This window comes from Chironomus tepperi, unplaced genomic scaffold (genome assembly GCF_022539635.2).
Source record: "Chironomus tepperi strain 1889 unplaced genomic scaffold, CSIRO-AGI_Ctep_v1 contig_137, whole genome shotgun sequence".
NCBI classification, from domain to species: Eukaryota; Metazoa; Arthropoda; class Insecta; order Diptera; family Chironomidae; genus Chironomus; species Chironomus tepperi.
This window is the reverse complement of record NW_027226259.1, coordinates 2,179,663-2,200,094: the sequence shown is the minus strand read 5'-3', so window position 1 is coordinate 2,200,094 and position 20,432 is coordinate 2,179,663.

Below are 20,432 nucleotides of genomic sequence, written 5' to 3'. Positions count from 1 at the left end.
ACTCGCAGTGCATTGAAGGTCCAACAATCTGAGAATCTGACTTAATTTTATAGTCAACTGGATTGATAGCTAAATTTCATGTTTATGAAATTATTAATGTTTGTGATTTATAAAATCAATTTCGTCAAAATATTTATTTAAATAAATCTCTTTTCAGAAAACTAATTGTACTAAGAAAACCTTCATTAACTCTAACCTCAATCTAATTAGCAACGTAGTTACTTTCTGTGACACAATAAAATGTGTCATGCTGTTAAACTTCCTCAAAAATACACGACAATTATATAAATAAAAATACAAATTTTTTCTCCAGCGAGCTAATCAGATAAAAAAACTTCTAAATTTCCCCCACAACAATTTTTTCGTTTGCACGATTTTTTTGCTTGAAATTACAAGTAGAAAGGGAGAGAGTACATAAAATGAAACAATTGGAAAGGGTTAGAAATTTTGAGTCTTATTTTTTAAGTATTTTTTCTGTTTTCTGTTAACAGAAGAGAATAAAAAAAAGTTTTCCATCCTTCGTTAAGCATCACACGTCTCAATCAGGTGCCACATCTCTTTCAAAAGTGGATGAAAAGTATTTCTTTTTTCTCTTTTTAATCTTATTTTATTTTATTTCCATCATTGTGTGTTTTAATCAATCTAATTAAGTTAAAGGAAGATAAAATTATACTGAGTAGGTATGACAAAGCAGCGCTTTTTTTTTTTAAAGTGGTTGAAAATTTGTATTCATCAAAAAATAAACCTTACCTAATTAGTTCCTTATAAAGAATTAAAAAATGTTTGACACAATTTTAAATGAACCATGGCCAAAGTAAGGTTTAACGAGCATCTATTTCGATTCAAAATTTAATCAGGAGAGTTTAATTGTCTTGTTTAATCTGTTCTTCCCTCAATTCTTTCTCTGAACATTCACTGAATAATGACAATTTCCAGAGATTTTTATTACTAGAATTACTTTTTTATTCAACTCTTTTCCTCCCCTTCTTTTGTTCCTTTTTCAATGTGAATACGAAGGATTTCAAGTGGAAAAGATACTCTCAAAATGCCAAACAGTCAAACATCTCCTTCCAAAATTTTTCAAAATTTCTTTCATTTGGGGGTGTTATGTGCGTTATTATTATTTTTATTACCACTCACCTAAAAAATAATCATCACATTTAATTGCAAAATGAAAATACGAATATTTTCTGTGTGATAATTTTAATCGTCATGAGATGTTTTAATTTGCATTAATAAATGTTGGGGTTTTAAATTTTTCAGCCTTTTGTTATATTCACATTCTCTCCCTTTCCACTTTTCATTCCATTTCTTTGTTTTCTTTCTCTCCGTGGCACAATTATTTGCATAAATGTGAAATTTGTGTAATGTTTTGAAACAATTCCCCAACTCTTGTAACTATTTTTGTTTGAAATTCTTCATTTATCTTCTATAATTTGTAGAGTGTGAGGATAAAGGGTTGAAAAATTCTGACGGATTTAGAAAAATCATTTAAAAACGAGAAGATAATATAAGAAGTAAGAAATTATAAGAGGAATTTTCATCTCGAAATGAAAGAGAACATCAAACAAAATTTTTAGTATAAGTGAAATACTTTTGCATAATACTTTAAATTACATCGAAAGTATGTAAGGTAGAAAAACTTTGTGATTCATATTACCCTGACTTTATAAGAAGCTAAAGTAGAATTTCATGAATATCATTTGATACTGTAAAAATCACACACAATTTAGCCTTTTCAAATTACATAAAAAATTTATTCATCTCTCTAATGTTTGAAGCTATTAGGATGATTGCGCTATTCAAAGTTTTAGCGTTGTTCGTATAAACAAAGAAGTAAAAATAACAACAAGTTAGTAAGAGCAAATGTATTCTGGATAACTTTAAACAAGCATAAATTCAATGCCATTTATATTTCCACTTGTTTTATATTCATGCATTCTCTGTGTATCGTGCAACAAAAAATACCATCATCATCAACAACAACATCATCGTTGTAGAAAATGTAAATCAAGTAAAATCTGAAAGAGAAAGAATAAAAAAAAAGCCATTTAGAAGGAAAGCTTTATGCTTGATACATTTGTAGCATTTAAATGAGTTTAAAATTGAGAATGAAAGGGTTGTGACAAAAGGCAGTAGTGCCATAAATTCATTTTAAATTAAAATTGGGTTATTTATTGCCTCAAATAGAGAAATTAAAGTGACGTGATTTTATGTCTCTAATTAATGAAACTTCTGTTTATTCCGATTTGTAAAATAGCCAAATTTTATTTTTTAAGAGGAAAATATTTTTGGAACCGCCAATAAATTTTGAATCATCATCGTATTGTTTAGATTTCAAAAGAATTTTCACATTGAAAAATGACGTGATAACATCTTGCAAAATACCCTTACTTCCATAAAACTTTCTTCGTAACCCTTTAATGTTGCCAACACAGACAATTTATTTATATTAAGGACTTTACAGGATCTTCTTGTCATTTTCCATCATCATTTTCTGTGGTGAGCCGCATTGAAATTTAAAGTGTAAACAGTTTGTACCCATTTTAAAGCAGCACTGATAAGAGCATAATGGCTAGAAAAAGGTTCGCAGTTTGTTTTTGTTGCGGTTTTCCTTTAAATAAAAACGAATAGATAGAAATCACAAAAACATAAAGCTGGTGGCATTTTTTGAATTGAATAAAAAGTCATTTTTGTCGCCTCGAACACTTCGTAAACACTGATAAGCGAGATGAAAAGTCGTTATGGGAAAAAAGTCATAAATTGTTCTTTTGTTGTCACTTTTTTTCTTCTTCATTTTCATCCCTTCAATGATACAGTGATAAATTGAGGGATGGTATGGTCTTTTCCATGAACATTTTCTACATTCAAAATTTTTTATTGTTTGACTTTTTTATTTTGTATTCTTTTGATCCTTCGACCTCAAGTTATTTTTTATTCTATTAAGTTGTCAAAAATATATAGAGTCCGAATCATTAATCAATATTAATTGAAACTTCGTCGATTCAATTGAGTGGAGAAATGGAATCACAATTGTAAAAGTTAATAATATTTGAATTTAAAACATTGAAAATTCACATCACGATTTTAAATATTTGCACACAATATGTTACCACACACATCTACAATAAATATGAAGTGAAATCGAGATTTTCTGATTCTTTACATTTCCACACATTTTCACTTATGTTTTACATTTTCATTTCCCATTCAATTGCCTTTTCATCTTATCTCCCGAAATTGATGTTTTGCTCTGAAATTTCTGTTGTGGTTTTTTCTCCTTCAACTTTTCGTTCAACCACAAATCGATTGCTTTTTCAGGAAAACTCAACTTAAATTTTCATTGTCTTATCTCACCCTTATACATACTGCATTAGTTTTCTTGTGTAAACATTTTGAAAATTTTATTAAAACCACAGAAAATTCGAAATCTCTTATGAACGAATAAAATTGGTTACTAAAGATGAAGTCAGTGGTGTGAGAGAATTTCTCAAACTGGCTCTTTTATCAAAAACAAAAAATAGATGAATGGCATTTATTTGATCTGAATATTAAATTATATGAAAAGAAAGTAAAAAGAAACTTTGAAATGATTTATGATGAAGATGTTTTCTCATTCATTGTCTGTATTATATTCATGCGGGAGGCTAATTTTCGGAAAATTGGCTAACACATGTTACTGTGCAGTATAAAATAAAAGTAACTTCCTACTTACTGACTTTAAATCACAATTTAAAAAAAAAATATCCAGGATGAATCTTTTTTCGTTTTCATAAATTGCCACTTAATATAACAGTGATTTGATTGCATTACATAAAAGGTGATAAAAATTTCCTCAAACGTACACACGGCAAATTTATCTTCTCACTTTAATCCTCTGATATTTCTCTTAACTTTATAAACATACAAGAATCTTGAGCATAAAAACCATCTGATGGAAATATCATATGAAATTTTTATTACTGCTCCATTCCTGTATGAAGTATAGAATTCATGGCACGGAAAATATTACGAAAGAAAATCTGCATTTTCGTTGTTGTAAGTCTGTAAATGTTCGCGGTATATATTCCCTTACTTTTTACATTTCTACAGTGGTAGATAAAAAGAGATTCCGTTTTTCTGTGTCGTACAATCGCAAAATTAAATATACATGAGGGTAAGTATCACTCGTCGGATCATTGTGTAGAAGAGTAAAGTAACTTTACGGCAGAATAATTTCTGACAGAAATAGCGTATTAAGTGAAGGTTTATGTTTTAAACATTTAAAGAATTTTAAGCAGCATTATCAACCTTATTTCTCAAAAGTATCGACATTAAATAGAAAGAAGCTAATTTCACGATGAGAAATGTAATAAAAGTTTAAATGATAAATGGTAGGTGAGAAGTTCGCTGATTAAAAATTGAGAGAAACTTTGAAGTCTCAATTAGATATTAGAATCTATCTAAATGGAAATTAAAGGTTTTATACTATGATTGCGAGAAAGAAGTTTCGCTTCTCAATTGAATTTAAATATTAAAAACCTAAACTACTTTTCCACTTAAGGAAGAGATATCGAAATAGTGAAAAACCCAAACAGCTCATAAATATTTAACAACTTTTTTACTTCAGAATAATACTGTTAAAGATAGTAAAAATAGAAATGAAGTAAAACTAGTGTATCGAGTAGAAACCCAATGCAGATATATTCACACCGTACCATAAAAAGTTTCGCTGGTAGACCAATCTCCGCTTTGAAATTATTCTCATCAAAACGGTTTTGCCCCATATAAAATTCCCAGCAAAATGGTTTTGATCCATATGGCGATCCAGTGAGTAGGCAAAAGCACAAGTGAAAACGGTGAGAATATAAATATCAATTTTATGAAGACTTAAAGAATCTCAAAAAAAGAAGAGACGAGGAAAATGTTTGTTATTCTTTTAAATGTTTTTACATTAAATTACGTCGCTTTTAAATGTCATCCTTACGTACGCGTCAAAACGATGATGATGATAATGAAGTCTTATGAAAACTCGATCCCATGCTCTTTTCGATGTTATTGCTGTTATTTGAAAAATAATAATTCTGATGTTATTACAAAATAAGAGGAGAAAAAGAATGTCAATATGATAAATAAGGGGTTGTAAGACAAAATTTTGGCGCCTAGATTTCATTAAAAATTATTATTATCATGGAAAAATGTTTCTCATTATATTGAATGTGGAGGAAACGAGATTGGGTAAAGAAAAAGTCTTATTACCAAGAGAAAGAGTGGAAGTTCAACTTTTCTGTAAACACAATAAAATCATTATTTTCGCTTCGTGGGTTTCGAGGCAATTGTGCGTTAAACATAAGTCATCAATCAAGTGACTCAAATCAATTTTCCTTCTTTTGTTATTTCTCTTCCTTTATTCTTTCTATTTAACTTTACGAATCACGATTTCTGATAACAATTGTTTGTTTCCTTTTTTGATTAATGCTGGTAAATTTTTCATTTCAAGTGATTTTCTCTTCCCATTTCCTTTGTTATATTCTCGTGAAAATTGAGTTTTATTTATGTTTTTAATTGTTGAGGAAATTTGATGACAGAATCTATTGTTTAAGATTGGTTTGTTAAATATTATATGCTAAAAATTTGTCTAAAACAATTGGAAAAGAGATTACTGCATCTATAATTAAATGTACTAGATGGAAAAATTTCATTTTCATCCTCAAAGTTCATGAAATGACATCAAAACACCAACAAGAAAGAGAAACCCACAAAATGTCGTTTGCAAAATATGCTGCAAATTGGTTTTATGTTGCATTTAAAACATTATTTTTAGCATTTATGATTTATTGTGTATACAGTATAATACCTACTCACTCCAATCCAGAAAATGATGTTAACGATGATAACATTTTAATTAAATTGTGATGATGACAACGATCCTGTTTCACCATATGCTGCTTGACCATTATAAAATTTAAGCATGCTTCGAATATTTTGGTTTTGATATTTAAAGAACTCAGGATAAGTTGAGGTTTTTAGACTAATTTAAAATATGCAACTTTTAACTTTTGCATCACAAAAATAATTGAATTGAAATTTCTAATTGATTACGATTTCATAGAACTTTTGATATTTAGAGCATCATTAACAGCAGTTGCCATAAACAATTGTAAGCATTTGTAGTAACGTCAAAATAAGCATACAAACACTTGTAAATCATCATCAATAATTGAAACATAATACACACTATACGTACAGGTGAGTGAACGTGCAGCGAAGCAGGAAACTCAAGCACATTTCAACATTCATTAAACACACAATAAATCATCGGCAGATAAAATTTTTCGAGTGGAATTTTCGTTCATTCAGTAACCACAATGGAAAATTTCTGTGTATATCCATTTATAAATAAATATGTATATATATATATTGAGGATAGATAAATGCCCTTAACTACTTAATGCGTTTATCTAACATCCTTTTCATGTGAATACACACATTAAGCTATGGGGTGGTAGTTGGTGGACATAAGGGGCCACTTCTAGCACAGATATCCTTGTCAGATCAATAACAATGTTTGCTTTCCTCACATCCTCATAGCCTCCGTACAGTTTATAAAATGTTGGTGCTTCATATAGCTGTAAATATACATACACGTAAGGGAGAAAGGCGATTATTAACATCCGGAATAATTTTCGAAATCATCTATGAGGTGAAATAATTTTTTTTTCTCTCTTAAACGTATAAATAGCATGGGATGAAAATTTACTGTGCATAATTGGTAATTATTTTTTGGTTTCCACTCAATCGAGCAAATTTATCTCTCTCCGTTCCATTGCCCATACTATGACAAGGGTAAATGTTTTCGGCATATTTAGTTTTCCTGTCCAGAAATGTACTTATTGATTAAGGATTGCAATTTTAATCGATTAAAAATTAAATTTTGTTTCATTCTTCCAAATTTTTAAAGTTTACCAAGAACATTAAAAAAATTGATTTTTCAACCCTAAAGTGTATACATCCCCTATTTTAATTATATTGTGCATTTCTGTTGTTACCGTACAATCACATTTCTTTTTCGGTTAATGCAATCTATTTTCATTTTTGGAATTTTATTCTTATATCAAAAGATTATAATCTTGATAAAGTAAAAGAATCATTAATTTAATTCCTAAACTAAATGAGATTTTTGTGCCCTTTAGAAATCAGTAGAAAATAAATTGCATGCAATTAGTGGTAAATGGTTGCCTTGAGGCAATATAAACTCACTTTAGAAATCTGATTCAGAATATCGATTTATGAATATTAATGGATTAAAGATAACTGCACAAACACAGAAAAGCGCTCATCGCGAGGAGTATACTTTTTATTGTATTGCCAATTTTCCTCCTGTTTTTAACACTTCAGAGGCATCGTTAATTTTCTTTATGACGTCTCTTGAATATAAACATTCTAATACCATATTTCTTTTACTTTGGTAAAGGTACCTATTATGTTTTTACGCTTCTGTTGTATCGGAAGCTAAAATGTCTCTGTTTAATATAATATTGAATTTATAGTCAAAATATTCTTACATTCATAAGAATCTAAATTGTAATATATTGATATAAAAACCCATTAATTCAATAAATATAATTTTTCAATTCCCCCGTTTTAATTCTGTTAATGTCTCTTTATTAACATGTCAAATGTTAACTCAAAACACGTAAACTTCATTTCCTCTTTATCCTCGCAATGAAAATTATTCCTTATGGAAAAGTTTTGAAGCATAAGTGAGAAAGTTTTCAATTAGTAGTGATACGTGTGACATTTGTAAGTGAGAACAGTGAACAAGTGATATTGAATTCAGGTATAACTGAAACTAGATCATTTCAGCATATATCTATGATAACATCATGACTTGTATAATATGATTAAGTATTTCTTCAATTCTGTAATTGAGATGTCATATTCTTGTGAGTTGAGTTGTTTTGGTTTCCTTGTTTTTTTCGGTATGGGTCAACGTAGGAAGTGATTTAGAATAAAAACGGAAAGAAAAAAAATAATAATTTTACATTTCCGGACATCCGAGATTATCTTTTGCTTTTTCCTCTCTATACAGCATTATCAAGTTTCAGCATTTTTTTTACTGTAGCTCTGTGATGTTTGCAGTTCCAATTTGATTCAATAAATATTTTATTAGATTGTCGCAATCCGGAAATGTCTATTTTTTGTTGTGATTTGCCATCCAACGATTTTTCTGGTATTTCTATTGTTGAACATTTTGTGAAATAAAAATCTTTATCGAAAAGACCTGATGAAAGTAAAATAAAGTCGTTGACATGAATGAGTTTTCAATTTTAGTTTTCACCAAATTTAAATGAAAAATTAAGCTTTAAAAATGTTTGATCATCTGATGATCCTGGAGTCTACGTTTCAGACCATTATTAAATTCCTCCACCTCTAAAGAGTTCAGTATCTTTAAATAAATTGCCTGCATTATTCCTTTTAATCATTCTGCAATGCGTAAAGTAAATATGAAGGAAATTTTGTGAGATAAGAAAAACAGAGAACTCTGAGAACCACAGCATTATAAACCTTTTCCTTTTTCTTTCAAAGCATTCCATAAGGTGAGCTCCGTATACAAAAGAAAACAGAAAGATTTATTTACCATCAAATTTAGTTGAGAGTGCTTCATCATTTAAAAGTTGATTGCGCTTTTACTTAGTATTTTCTTTCCAAAACACATATGAGATAATGGACAAAATGCTAGATTAATTTCGAAAAGGGTAGTTCCATTGAAAATAAAAAAGAGAATTAGTTTATTTATTTTGCCACGATGATTTTTCTTTACGCAATTTACTATCCACTGGTCAACCCTTAAAAACAAGATTGTATAGTCGTCCACATCAGAGAAAAGTTCTGTTTCGTAATGAGAATTGTTTATTTTTGGTCTTTCTAAAACTTGTGTGATGGAAAAATTGGATTGTATCCCCACAGAAAAACCCTAACAGCATTGATTTATGTGAATTTTCTCTGCTATTATATCCAATTGTACTGCAGCTGTAGCAAATACAAATTCCTGTCCTCCCTCTCTTCTATACCACATCATTGCCTACAAGGCAAATGGCTAACGAGAATAATTATAGGCAATCAAAATCCCACCCAAAATAGCAGCTAGAGCGTGATAAGTTTAATTCGTTTAATTTAATGCTCATAATTAATGATTCCACAATTCACAATTAATTGCCAATGAGATTTTTATTCACCAAATTTTTTAGCCATTCGCATTGAAAATATTTTAATGCAACAATTTAACTTTTTTTTTTATCATTAATAGCTTAGTAATTTTTATGTTTTCATTAAACCTCTCAATCAGATACTTTAATAATTGATTACAAAGAGTTCTATTTATAGACATGGCTATGAATTTTGTCATGTGTAAATTTTATTAAATATTTTTAGCACATAAAAGAAAAATATATGCATACATGTAATTTGATGAGACAGCAATTCATGTTTATCCGAGTTGTGGTTTTGGAAAAAAAATATATATATATAAAATAAGTTAATCATGTGGAAACGGGCTGATAAACAAACGCATTAAATCATATACTCGTTACACGCTTTTTCTTGCTTTATTTACTTTAATCTGAGTGAGACAAGCAGAAAAGTGTTTAAAGGGAAAAAAAGATCCATGAACATTTTTTTTAACGTGAAATCGATTAGTATTCGGCACACAGGAAAATAAATGGATCAATGATAAGGAATGACAGTTAACGGTAACGATGCAAAGTAGTGAAAAACACATTTTTTATTGCACTGCCAATTTCCCTTCTATTTTTTCTCGATGTTACCGAGGCATCGTTAATTTCCTTTTTGATGTCTCTCTCATGCAAAATATTTTCACCGACACATTTTTTTTTCTCTAGAATCGGAGGATATTATCAGTTATTTTTTATGTTCTTCTACAGTCATAATATAGCTACGGAAGCAAAAATCATTTTCGAGTGTCTCTGGTTAATGTTAAGTACAGAAAAATAACTGACATTTCTTGTTCGCGTGTGCAAATTGAAAATTATTGAAGTAAGAGCTCTTTAAATATTTTGTAGTAATTTCCTCTCCCTTAAAACGAAAAAATCGTTGGGATATTCACTTCAAATTCCCCAAATGAGTCGATTGTATCAATTAATTTATGGTTTTCATGCTCATCGCACGACTCTACGAGTATTCCATTTGTAGTTGTATTTTCATCCTCGTTTCGCTACCGCAGTTTTCATTGCATTTTATCTCTCATTTTACCAATTGCAATAATGTTACTTTTTCCACTTCTATTGATGGAGTGAGAAGTTTAAATCTTGGTTTATGGAGCTACGGGTGATTTCATTTTGAAATTTTTTAGTGTGAATTATCAGTCCAATTATAGTGTATTAATTTGAACTCTTCAGGGTTGTTGAGCTTATAGATGAATCTACCCTATGATTATAAAAGAATAAAATTTTAAATTTGCTACTCTGTATTTAAACAATTTTAAACAATCTCAGACACATAAATAAAATACACATCTATGGGATTAAATTTTAGTAATACGATAAATTTAATAGCGCAAATTCCTTGATATTTAAGCAAGGAAAAACTTTTTGAAAATTTATTTAACATCATTAACGTCTTTCACACATGACATGTCATACGCTTCTGACTTTTTAGAAATAGCTAAATGTAACAATGTGGAGGTAGGAAAAACTTTTCCATCTAACATTTTAAAATGTTTCAATTTCAATTAAGATATTGTCTCAGGAAATTATATTCTCATGTGACATAAACCTTTTTGTAATGAATAATGTGAAACTTTCTTTCATAGAACGGCGTGGCAAACAATTAAGAAATTTAACAATAAATTTTATTGAATAAATCATATTCATTAAAAATTGAAATTTTAAGAACAAGAAGAGACAAAGAATAAAGTGTGAAGGAAGCACATGACTGTGCATGTCAAAAAGTTTGCTATTCACATTTAGGCACATGCGAGTATTCTTGATAATTTTACTTCATCAATAATTCATAATTTATTTAGAATTTCTTTTTTTGGCAACTAAATGAAGAATTTTATTTCAATTTATGGTATGCTTACAGGAAGGAAATGAAACACCTCATACATGTTATTTATTTTCAATTTATGTTATTCTATATAAACTCATTTTTAATATTATTATTCATTACAAATATGAAATTCAATTTATAGGTCATTTTGCATATATTTTCCATTCAGTTTAATGGGTTTAAATTACAATCTCAATATAAAGGTTACAATATATTTTTTTATTTTCACTTCCCCATATGAATTATATCCTTCGGAAAATTAATGAGTCCCATGAGATTTTCCTAAAAGTTTAATTTGTTTTGTTGAGGAAAACCCTTGGAAAAAATTTCTTTTTCGTTTAAATTTCCCATCTATTTTATTTCGTAAACAACGATATATCAGTATCAAGTGATGTGGGTCAAACAAAACAGCCTGAAACATGAAGGTAAACCTTAACTTTTCTATTAATAAGACTTTTAAAGAAGTTTTTTTGTTGCCAAAAAAGTACATATATTTCAAACTGTCGCGTCAAGTTGAATTGCCGTGACAAAAGCTAATTTAATTAACCAACAAAGTTATTGTTGAGATTTCAGTTTTAAGGCAAAAGAAAATAACGGTCATTCAGGATTCAAAAAGTAACGGTTGTTCAAAATTCAAAGTAAAGTTCAAAATTGAACTTTGGGAATTCTGGCGGGAACTTTACAGTATAAAAGGAGAAATTTTTTGGAGAAAAATTCAGTCGAGTTTGAGAACTCATAAGGATAACAACTAAAGCTAAAGGAAAAAGGATAAAACCAAATAATAAACCATAGTAAGGGTTTATAAAGGTAAAACATAAATTTGCACGTGGTTTACAGAATACTTTTAAGTACTATTAGCGATTGTTTAATTAAGGTGTACTTTTCAGTACAAAGGAATCATTAAGGGTTACTCAGTTGTACTTATCAGTACAAGAGTAGACAGTTTATCGCCACTATGGGCAATACAGTGATACGAAGTATAGTATCAGTGAAGGGATTTCTGGACAGTAGTCGTGTCCAGACTACGGAAGCATCGCATAAGGAAAGTAAACCAGAGTCAACAGTACAGATCAAGCAAAGTGGACCAGCATCACCAGTACAGTCAAACGACAGTAAACCAGAGTCAACAGTACAGCCAAAGGACAGTGGACCAAAGTCATCAGTAAGGTTAAAGGAAAGTGCATCGCATAAGGAAGATGGATCAGAGTCAGCAGTATCGGACAAGCCAGCAGTGAACACAAGTGGTGTCAGCAGTACGGCAGCGATAAGGCCTAAGGAAAGGTTAAGGGAGTTCCGTGCAGCACAGAGGCGAGTTCCACGGCGCAGCACTTACAGTTTTCAACAGGTTATGGGCCCAGGCAGCGGCCTGCCTGTGGCACGGAATAAAGAAACAGTGATGAGTGCTCGACTCAATGGAAAGAGAGCTTCAGAGGACAACGTCAGCTATGATTGGTGCATCGATTCGGGTGCTACAAAGCATGTTTGTAACATCAAGGAAATGTTCACTGAGCTAAGAGAAAGACGTGGACAGGTGAAAACAGCAGATGGAAACAGTGTTGACGTTGAAGGAGTAGGAAAGGTCTCCTTGAATATCATAGTCTATGATAAGGGCAGAAGGAGAAACTTAAAGGTTGAACTTACAGAGTGTTTATATGTTCCTAGATTGGACGGAAACCTGATTTCTGTAAGGAAATTAACGGAAAAGGGATTCAAGGTAGAATTCACTATGGACAAGTGTTTTCTATGGAATAAAGGAGATTCAATTTGCGTAGGCAAATGGCAAGGCGGTTTATATTATCTACAGCCTGCAGATGTATGTCATAAAGCAAAGGAAAGTAAACAGTTTTGCGTACACGAATGGCATAGGATTTTGGGTCATCGTAATCTTGCAGACATCAAGCGCATGGCTTCAAAGGATTTCGTCGTAAAGGAGTGCCAGTGTATAGATACATGCGAAAGCTGTTTAAAGGGGAAAATGACAAGGAAGTCATTTCCAAAGAAAGCTAAGGATACAGAGGAGATATTGGACTGCATAGTCAGTGATGTCTGTGGTCCAATGCAGGTTCAGTCTATCGGAAGGTCGAGATACTTTGCAACGTTTACGGATATTAAGAGTGGTTACACCGAAGTGGTGTTTCTCAAGGGAAAGAACGAGGTTACAAAGCGGACGATAGAGTACATCGAGAAGATAAAGACGCAGTTTTGCAGAAAGCCGAAGATCTTGCGAACGGATAGAGGAAAGGAGTACATCAACAGGTATCTTCAGGACTATTTGAGGAAAGAAGGAATCAAGTATCAGTGTACAGTAGGCTATGCTCCAGAGCAAAATGGTGTAGCTGAAAGGAAGAACAGGACGTTGATGGAAGCAGCCAGGACAATGCTGGAAGAAGCGAATCTTCCAAAGAACTTTTGGGCAGAAGCTGTCGACACGGCCAATTATGTGTTGAATAGAGTGGTAGGAGCAAATAAGGAAGCGTCACCATATGAGTTGTTCTTTGGAAGGAAACCAGACTATACTGGGTTGCATGTATTTGGCTGCGATGTCTATGTGAAGATTCCGGATGAGAAAAGAAGGAAACTGGACAGAAAAGCTGAGAAGATGAAGTTCATCGGATATGATGATGAATCAAAGGGCTACAGAGTGGCTAACAGGAATCACGTAGTCACAGTCAGTAGAGACGTGGTGTTTCTTGAACAAGAAAAGGGAAAAGTTAAAGAGCCGGAAAGTAAAGATAAAGTGAAGAAGCCTGTAAAGAGAAAAGTTAAGGATAGAAGTGTTGAAAAGAAACAGTCTGAGTCATTTTATTATGAACCAGAAGGGTCAACACAGGACGGAGAATTAATGGATGAGTTCTTCGATGCTGAGGATTTTGAAGACGATATTCAGGAGGAGTCCCAAGAGGAAATTCAGGAGGAGCTTGAAGTAGAAGTTCAGGAGGAGTCAGAAATAGAAGGACAGGAGGAGCAACCAGCACCAGCAATTGTCGTACCGCAGAGAACTTCAGCAAGAAGTAATGCTGGTCAGTTGCCAAGTAAATTGGGCGACTACATAGTCTACAAGAGTACAGAAGAGAAAGAACCTGAAAGCTTCAAGGCGGCAGTTAAGTCTAAGGATAAGGACTTATGGATGGAAGCTATGAAGGAGGAGCTAAAGGCAATCCATGAAAACGAGACATGGGAGCTCGTGGATTTGCCGAAAGGCAGAAAGGCTATAGGATCGAAATGGGTGTATAAGGTTAAGAAAGACGATAAAGGAGAAATAACCAGATATAAGGCTAGGCTGGTAGCTAAGGGATTCTCACAGAAGTATGGAGTAGACTATGATGAAGTTTTTGCTCCAGTGGTGAGATCAACAACGTTCAGAACAATGTTGTCTATTGCATCAGCTAAGGGATTAAAGGTCAAACATTTCGATGTGAAGACGGCGTTTCTAAATGGAAAGATAGATGAGGAAATCTATATGAAGCAGCCGGAAGGATTTGAGGAAGGAAATAAGGTGTGCAAGCTCAAGAAGGGACTTTACGGATTGAAACAGGCGGCAAGACAGTGGAACAAGGAGATCACGAGGATCTTGGTAAAGAACGGCTATCAACAGAGTAAGAACGACCAATGTTTGTACTCAAGGATTGAAGGAATGTACATGAATCATATATTGATTCATGTAGACGACATTTTGATGGCAAGCAACAGTGAGGAAATGATGGACGATCTGTTCTGCAGTATGAATAAGGAATTTGACTTAAAGGATTTAGGAGAGATAAGGCACTTCTTGGGAATAGAAGTGGAAAAGAATGATCATGGCTGCTACATGATCAAACAGGAAAGATACATTGAGGAAATAGTCGATAAGGCGGGTTTAAAGGATGCAAAGGTTTCGAAGTATCCATTAGATCCAGGTTACGACAAGGTCATCGATAAGGAGATGTTAAAGGACAACACAGAGTATCAGAAGTTGATTGGAATGTTGTTGTATTTATCAACTAATACAAGACCTGATATCTCAGCAAGTGTGTCGATATTAAGTCAAAAGATTAAAGGTCCATCAAGGAATGATCTGAATGAGATCAAAAGAGTGATACGGTATATAAAGGGAACTAAGGATTTGAAGTTGAAGCTTGGTCAGCCAGGAAAAGGACAGGATTTGACAGCGTATTCAGATGCTAATTGGGCAGAAAACCGTGTTCACAGGAAGTCAAACAGTGGATACGTGGTAATGCTGAATAGAGGAACGATCAGCTGGGCATGTAGAAAGCAAGTCTGTGTGTCGTTGTCATCTACAGAGGCAGAGTACATTGCATTGTCGGAAACAGTACAGGAAGTGATATGGATTAAGGGACTATGTAAGGATTTTGGTTTTGATACAGAAGGAATTAAAGTTTATGCAGACAATCAAAGCTGCATAAAGATGACGGAAAACCAAAAGTTCAGCAACCGGACCAAGCATATTGATACGAGGTATCACTTTATAAAGGATTTAAGGGACAGGAATGAGTTTAAGGTTGAGTATTGTCCAACATCAGAGAATGTTGCAGATATGCTCACAAAACCACTTACAGGAGAAAGGATTATAAAGTTAAGGAGTTACGCCAAAATGGAAAGGTTATTTTCTTTTGAGGAGGAGTGTTGAGATTTCAGTTTTAAGGCAAAAGAAAATAACGGTCATTCAGGATTCAAAAAGTAACGGTTGTTCAAAATTCAAAGTAAAGTTCAAAATTGAACTTAGGAATTTTGGCGGGAATTTTTTGGCGCGAACTTTACGGTATAAAAGGAGGAATTTTTGGGAGAAAAATTCAGTCGAGTTTGAGAACTCATAAAGTTAACAACTAAAGCTAAAGGAATAAGGATAAAACTGAGGAATAAACCATAGTAAAGGTTTATAAAGGCTAAACATAATTTAGCACGTGGTTTACAGAGTACTTTTAAGTACTATTAGCGATTGTTTAATTAAGGTGTACTTTTCAGTACAAAGGAATCATTAAGGGTTACTCAGTTGTACTTATCAGTACAAGAGTAGACAGTTTATCGCCACTATGGGCAATACAGTGATACGAAGTATAGTATCAGTGAAGGGATTTCTGGACAGTAGTCGTGTCCAGACTACGGAAGCATCGCATAAGGAAAGTAAACCAGAGTCAACAGTACAGATCAAGCAAAGTGGACCAGCATCACCAGTACAGTCAAACGACAGTAAACCAGAGTCAACAGTACAGCCAAAGGACAGTGGACCAAAGTCATCAGTAAGGTTAAAGGAAAGTGCATCGCATAAGGAAGATGGATCAGAGTCAGCAGTATCGGACAAGCCAGCAGTGAACACAAGTGGTGTCAGCAGTACGGCAGCGATAAGGCCTAAGGAAAGGTTAAGGGAGTTCCGTGCAGCACAGAGGCGAGTTCCACGGCGCAGCACTTACAGTTTTCAACAGTTATTGTAAGAAAATAAACTAAACTATTGCTCCTGCTAGTTAGCTGTTGTAAAATTCTCGCGTATATAAGCCATAAATATTAATAGCATTGTAAAAGCGTTACTTTTTGTTCAGTTCCCGACTGTTTCGTGTTTTTTTCTTTTAATTTCGTAGTTTGTAGGAGAATTAACAACATTTTTATAATGTCGCACGGTAAATTGACTTCGCCGTTTGAAAAGGACAAAAACTACAGTTCCGTAGGAGATGTAATTTTATTTTATTGTATTGAAATATTTTTTCAACCCCAAATGTTTATGAGTTTATTATTTTGCATAACAAGACGGTCATTAAATCACAAAATTGAATAAATATTTATTATTTTTACAGTCTTATCAAACATTTTTTGTTATAATTTAAGATTTTTTTCTGTGACCAAGAACAGACTTAGGCAAAATATTCAATATATGCTAATATTTCACGCTATGGTTTTCCTGTTGTTTAATTTAAAACCTTCGTGACCATAAATGAGTTAGTATGTTTATATATTATTTGCAAATAGTTTGCTGGTTTTTGATGAACATGTCAAGTTCTTGTAAAAAATGAATCCATATGAAGAAAAAAAAGGAAGTCAAGTTGTTATTGTTATTAGGACATGCACATTTATAGAGAAATAAGAAAATTTATTAATATTTTTTTTGGCCACTTTTGAATACAAAAGGAAAGGACACAAACTTTCTAAATTGTCATAAATCATTTATGTTATGCATAAATAAATAGCTTGAGTGGAAGCAAAAAAGAGGAAAAAAAATGACAAATAGATTTTTAATGTGAGGGTGATTTGATGGAATGGCTTGCATTAGTATTCACCCTACGTCCGAAGGATCTCTCTGTTTTTGCAGTTTTTGTTTGGTGAGCATGTGAATGTGAAATTGATGACTTTTTGGAGAGTCTGTAATTCAATTATGAAATTAATCTACATTAGATGGACTACTCAAAGAGCACAGAATATAGCAAATAGTTCACAATTTCTAAACTTTTTAGGTAGTTATTTATAGCATCGAAATTTATATGCGATCTTGATGCCCCAAATGTAGTTATTGTGTGTATCAATTTCATAAGATCTTAATTTATTCTCTATTCTAAAAGTAATCAAAAGTCTAATTCATAACATATAAAAAAATTTTACTGCTTGCTGATTTTCATTGCCCACCCCAAGATTTATTTAAATAATCAGGAAATTTACGACAAAACAATTCATTAAACGTCACGAGAGCTACTTTTCGTCGGTGGAGACGGAAATATCGTTGTTTTTGTGTGACTTGATAAGAACCTTCCCAAAACAAAACTTCATGCAAGTCATTTCTTTATTAAAATTTTCCTCTTTTTTCTTTTGTTTCTTCTCAATGAGTCGTGTGACGTTGACAAAAAATTTTCTGTTCTCATTTTATTTTATTTTTTGTTTCTATTTAATGAATTTTCATGAATTTATTAATTTTCAAATAAAAAGGAAGATATGGAAAGCAAAACTTCTGCGTGACTAAACAATCTTTCATATTTTTTATGAATGATGTCGAAAAAGAGAAAAATGTTACAATGAAACCAGAAATAAAACAATTTTGGTTGGTTTCCATTACGCATAATACTTGTGATTGAGATAAGAATCTTCCATGGCCACGTGAACATTCCCATTAGAAATTATTGCTGATTGAGATTAAGCAAAGATTCACTGAAAATTGAATGCATTTAGCAGTCTTAAAGTCCTTTATGTATCGGCGTTATGAGTAAGAGAATCAGTAAACATTAATAAAAGATTTACGGTTGATTTGACATGATACAACATTCATTTAATTTCTGTGGATTAGGGGTTGAATGGAAGTTATGTCTTTGACATTTTGATTGAAGATTTCAATTCACATCGTTGAAATTCATGAGAATTCAAATTTTCATAATTTAATTTTTGAAAAAATGTAAGAATGCATCCCAAAATTCTTGTTATTTGAACATATATGAGCATAAGCACAGCATTAATTTTTATTTACTGATGAGATGTGATAATAATTTTTTTCCTAATTCGATTAAATCTGACAGCTAATTCATAAATGCAAGATTCATAGAACTGCATGTAGTTTTTCATAAAAGTCAATCTAATTTTGATGATGGTATGTGTACGAAGTCGCGTGTCATAGAGTTGCTGGTTTTTCTATAAATAGATAGATAAGATACAATAAAAATACATTAAACATTAAAAGCGACACGTTTACCAGTGCAAAATAGTTTCAATTCACATTAAGTGCAGTAGCATAGTCATTTAAAAATGTTTTTTTAAGTAGGGGATGAAATGTGCAAATGGCACATAGGCATGTGAAACAGGATTAAAAAATTTGTCATCAAATTGAATTTTTTTATTTTTTTCATTAAGAATTTTTTTAAAAAACCGGAAATGAAATAGAACAGTGTCTCGTTGTATATTGATTTAAAGGATTTTATTCTCTTTCGGTGGATTTTAAATTATTATTTATATCGTTTGAGATAAATTTCAGTTTTATTTCCTTGGTTATGGGAAATCTAAATATTGCGGGGTAGAATGAGAAAAAATATTTGATATGATTTTTTTTTTGAGTAAGCATGAAAGGCATTAAGCTGAAAAAGGGTAGTAAAATTAAAAAAAAAAATATTCTCTGTTCGTCCAAATGATGACTAGAAGGGTGCAAAATGTATTGTACAATAATTTAAAATGGTTTAAATTTTTTTAAAGGGTTCATTCAGTTCTGTGATTTAATCGTTGTTGGTCTATTCCATCATTTTTCATGATTAAAATTTTTGAAGGCAGAAAATTCACATCATTTTTAATGTTGCTAAAGAAAATGAAAATAATAAGCATGAAAAATTCTCAGGTAATAAATTTTTATTACGGCAAAATGTCCTTTTCTGAAATTCCATAGAAGCATTCAAGATATTTTGATTAAATGCTGATGGACATAGCTAAAGGACATTTATGCATCATTGAAATTCTTCAAAGGATATCAACATATGATATATTGAAATGATAAATGCTTTTGGATTGCTTAGATACTTTTGTATTGTTCCATATATTAATTCTTCACCAAGGAACATTCATTTTCTTATGATAAATCTTCTTCTCAGAATTTGAAGTATCTTCTTGTCCCTTAGCAATATGGTGTATACATAGATTTCAATTTCAATATCTGGTTATGAATTTTCACGTCTCAATCTATTTGTAAGGGAACAGAATAACTTCAAACGACAAGATAAGATAAAGTTAAGAAACTACTTGAGGACATGAACATGAAAAATTCATCTCCATAGTGGATAGATAATTGGTTGGTTATGTTAGTCTAATGACTTTATAAAATTAGATAAATATGACCATAGGGAAACTTTTGGTTATGATACACAATGTAAAACTTATGACATTCCTAAGAAAATCCTTAAATAACAAACATAAATTATCATTATTACACACATAAACTAATTTTTAGATCTCCACTAAAATTATTCATTTATTTTTGGTGAATGTTCGAGATAAAATTATGTAGATGAGAATTATATGCTCTGGATCTACAGTAATATGCCTTATCTGGATATGAACAATTTTATTTCCATAAAGTACCTAGAATGAATATTTTTAAAAATAAATTTCTTCTTCATTAAAAGGATAAAGTTAATTATCATAAATCATACTTCTTCTTTTCATTAATTCTTTCAAAGTATTTAAAACTCTTTTTATGTACATAGTAAATTATACAAAATTTTAAACGTAAATGATGAAGAAATATAAAATTTTGGTCAGTTTTGTTCTTTTTTTCAACCAAATGCGCAACTAATTCAATTTTTTTTTACTTAGCGTTTTCAGTTTCTAAGATTAAGGAATTTAATTTACTAACCCAATCTCTAAATAATCACAATATGAATAATGAGTAAATTTAATTAAATTTATGGAATGTTTACGTTGAGATTTAATTT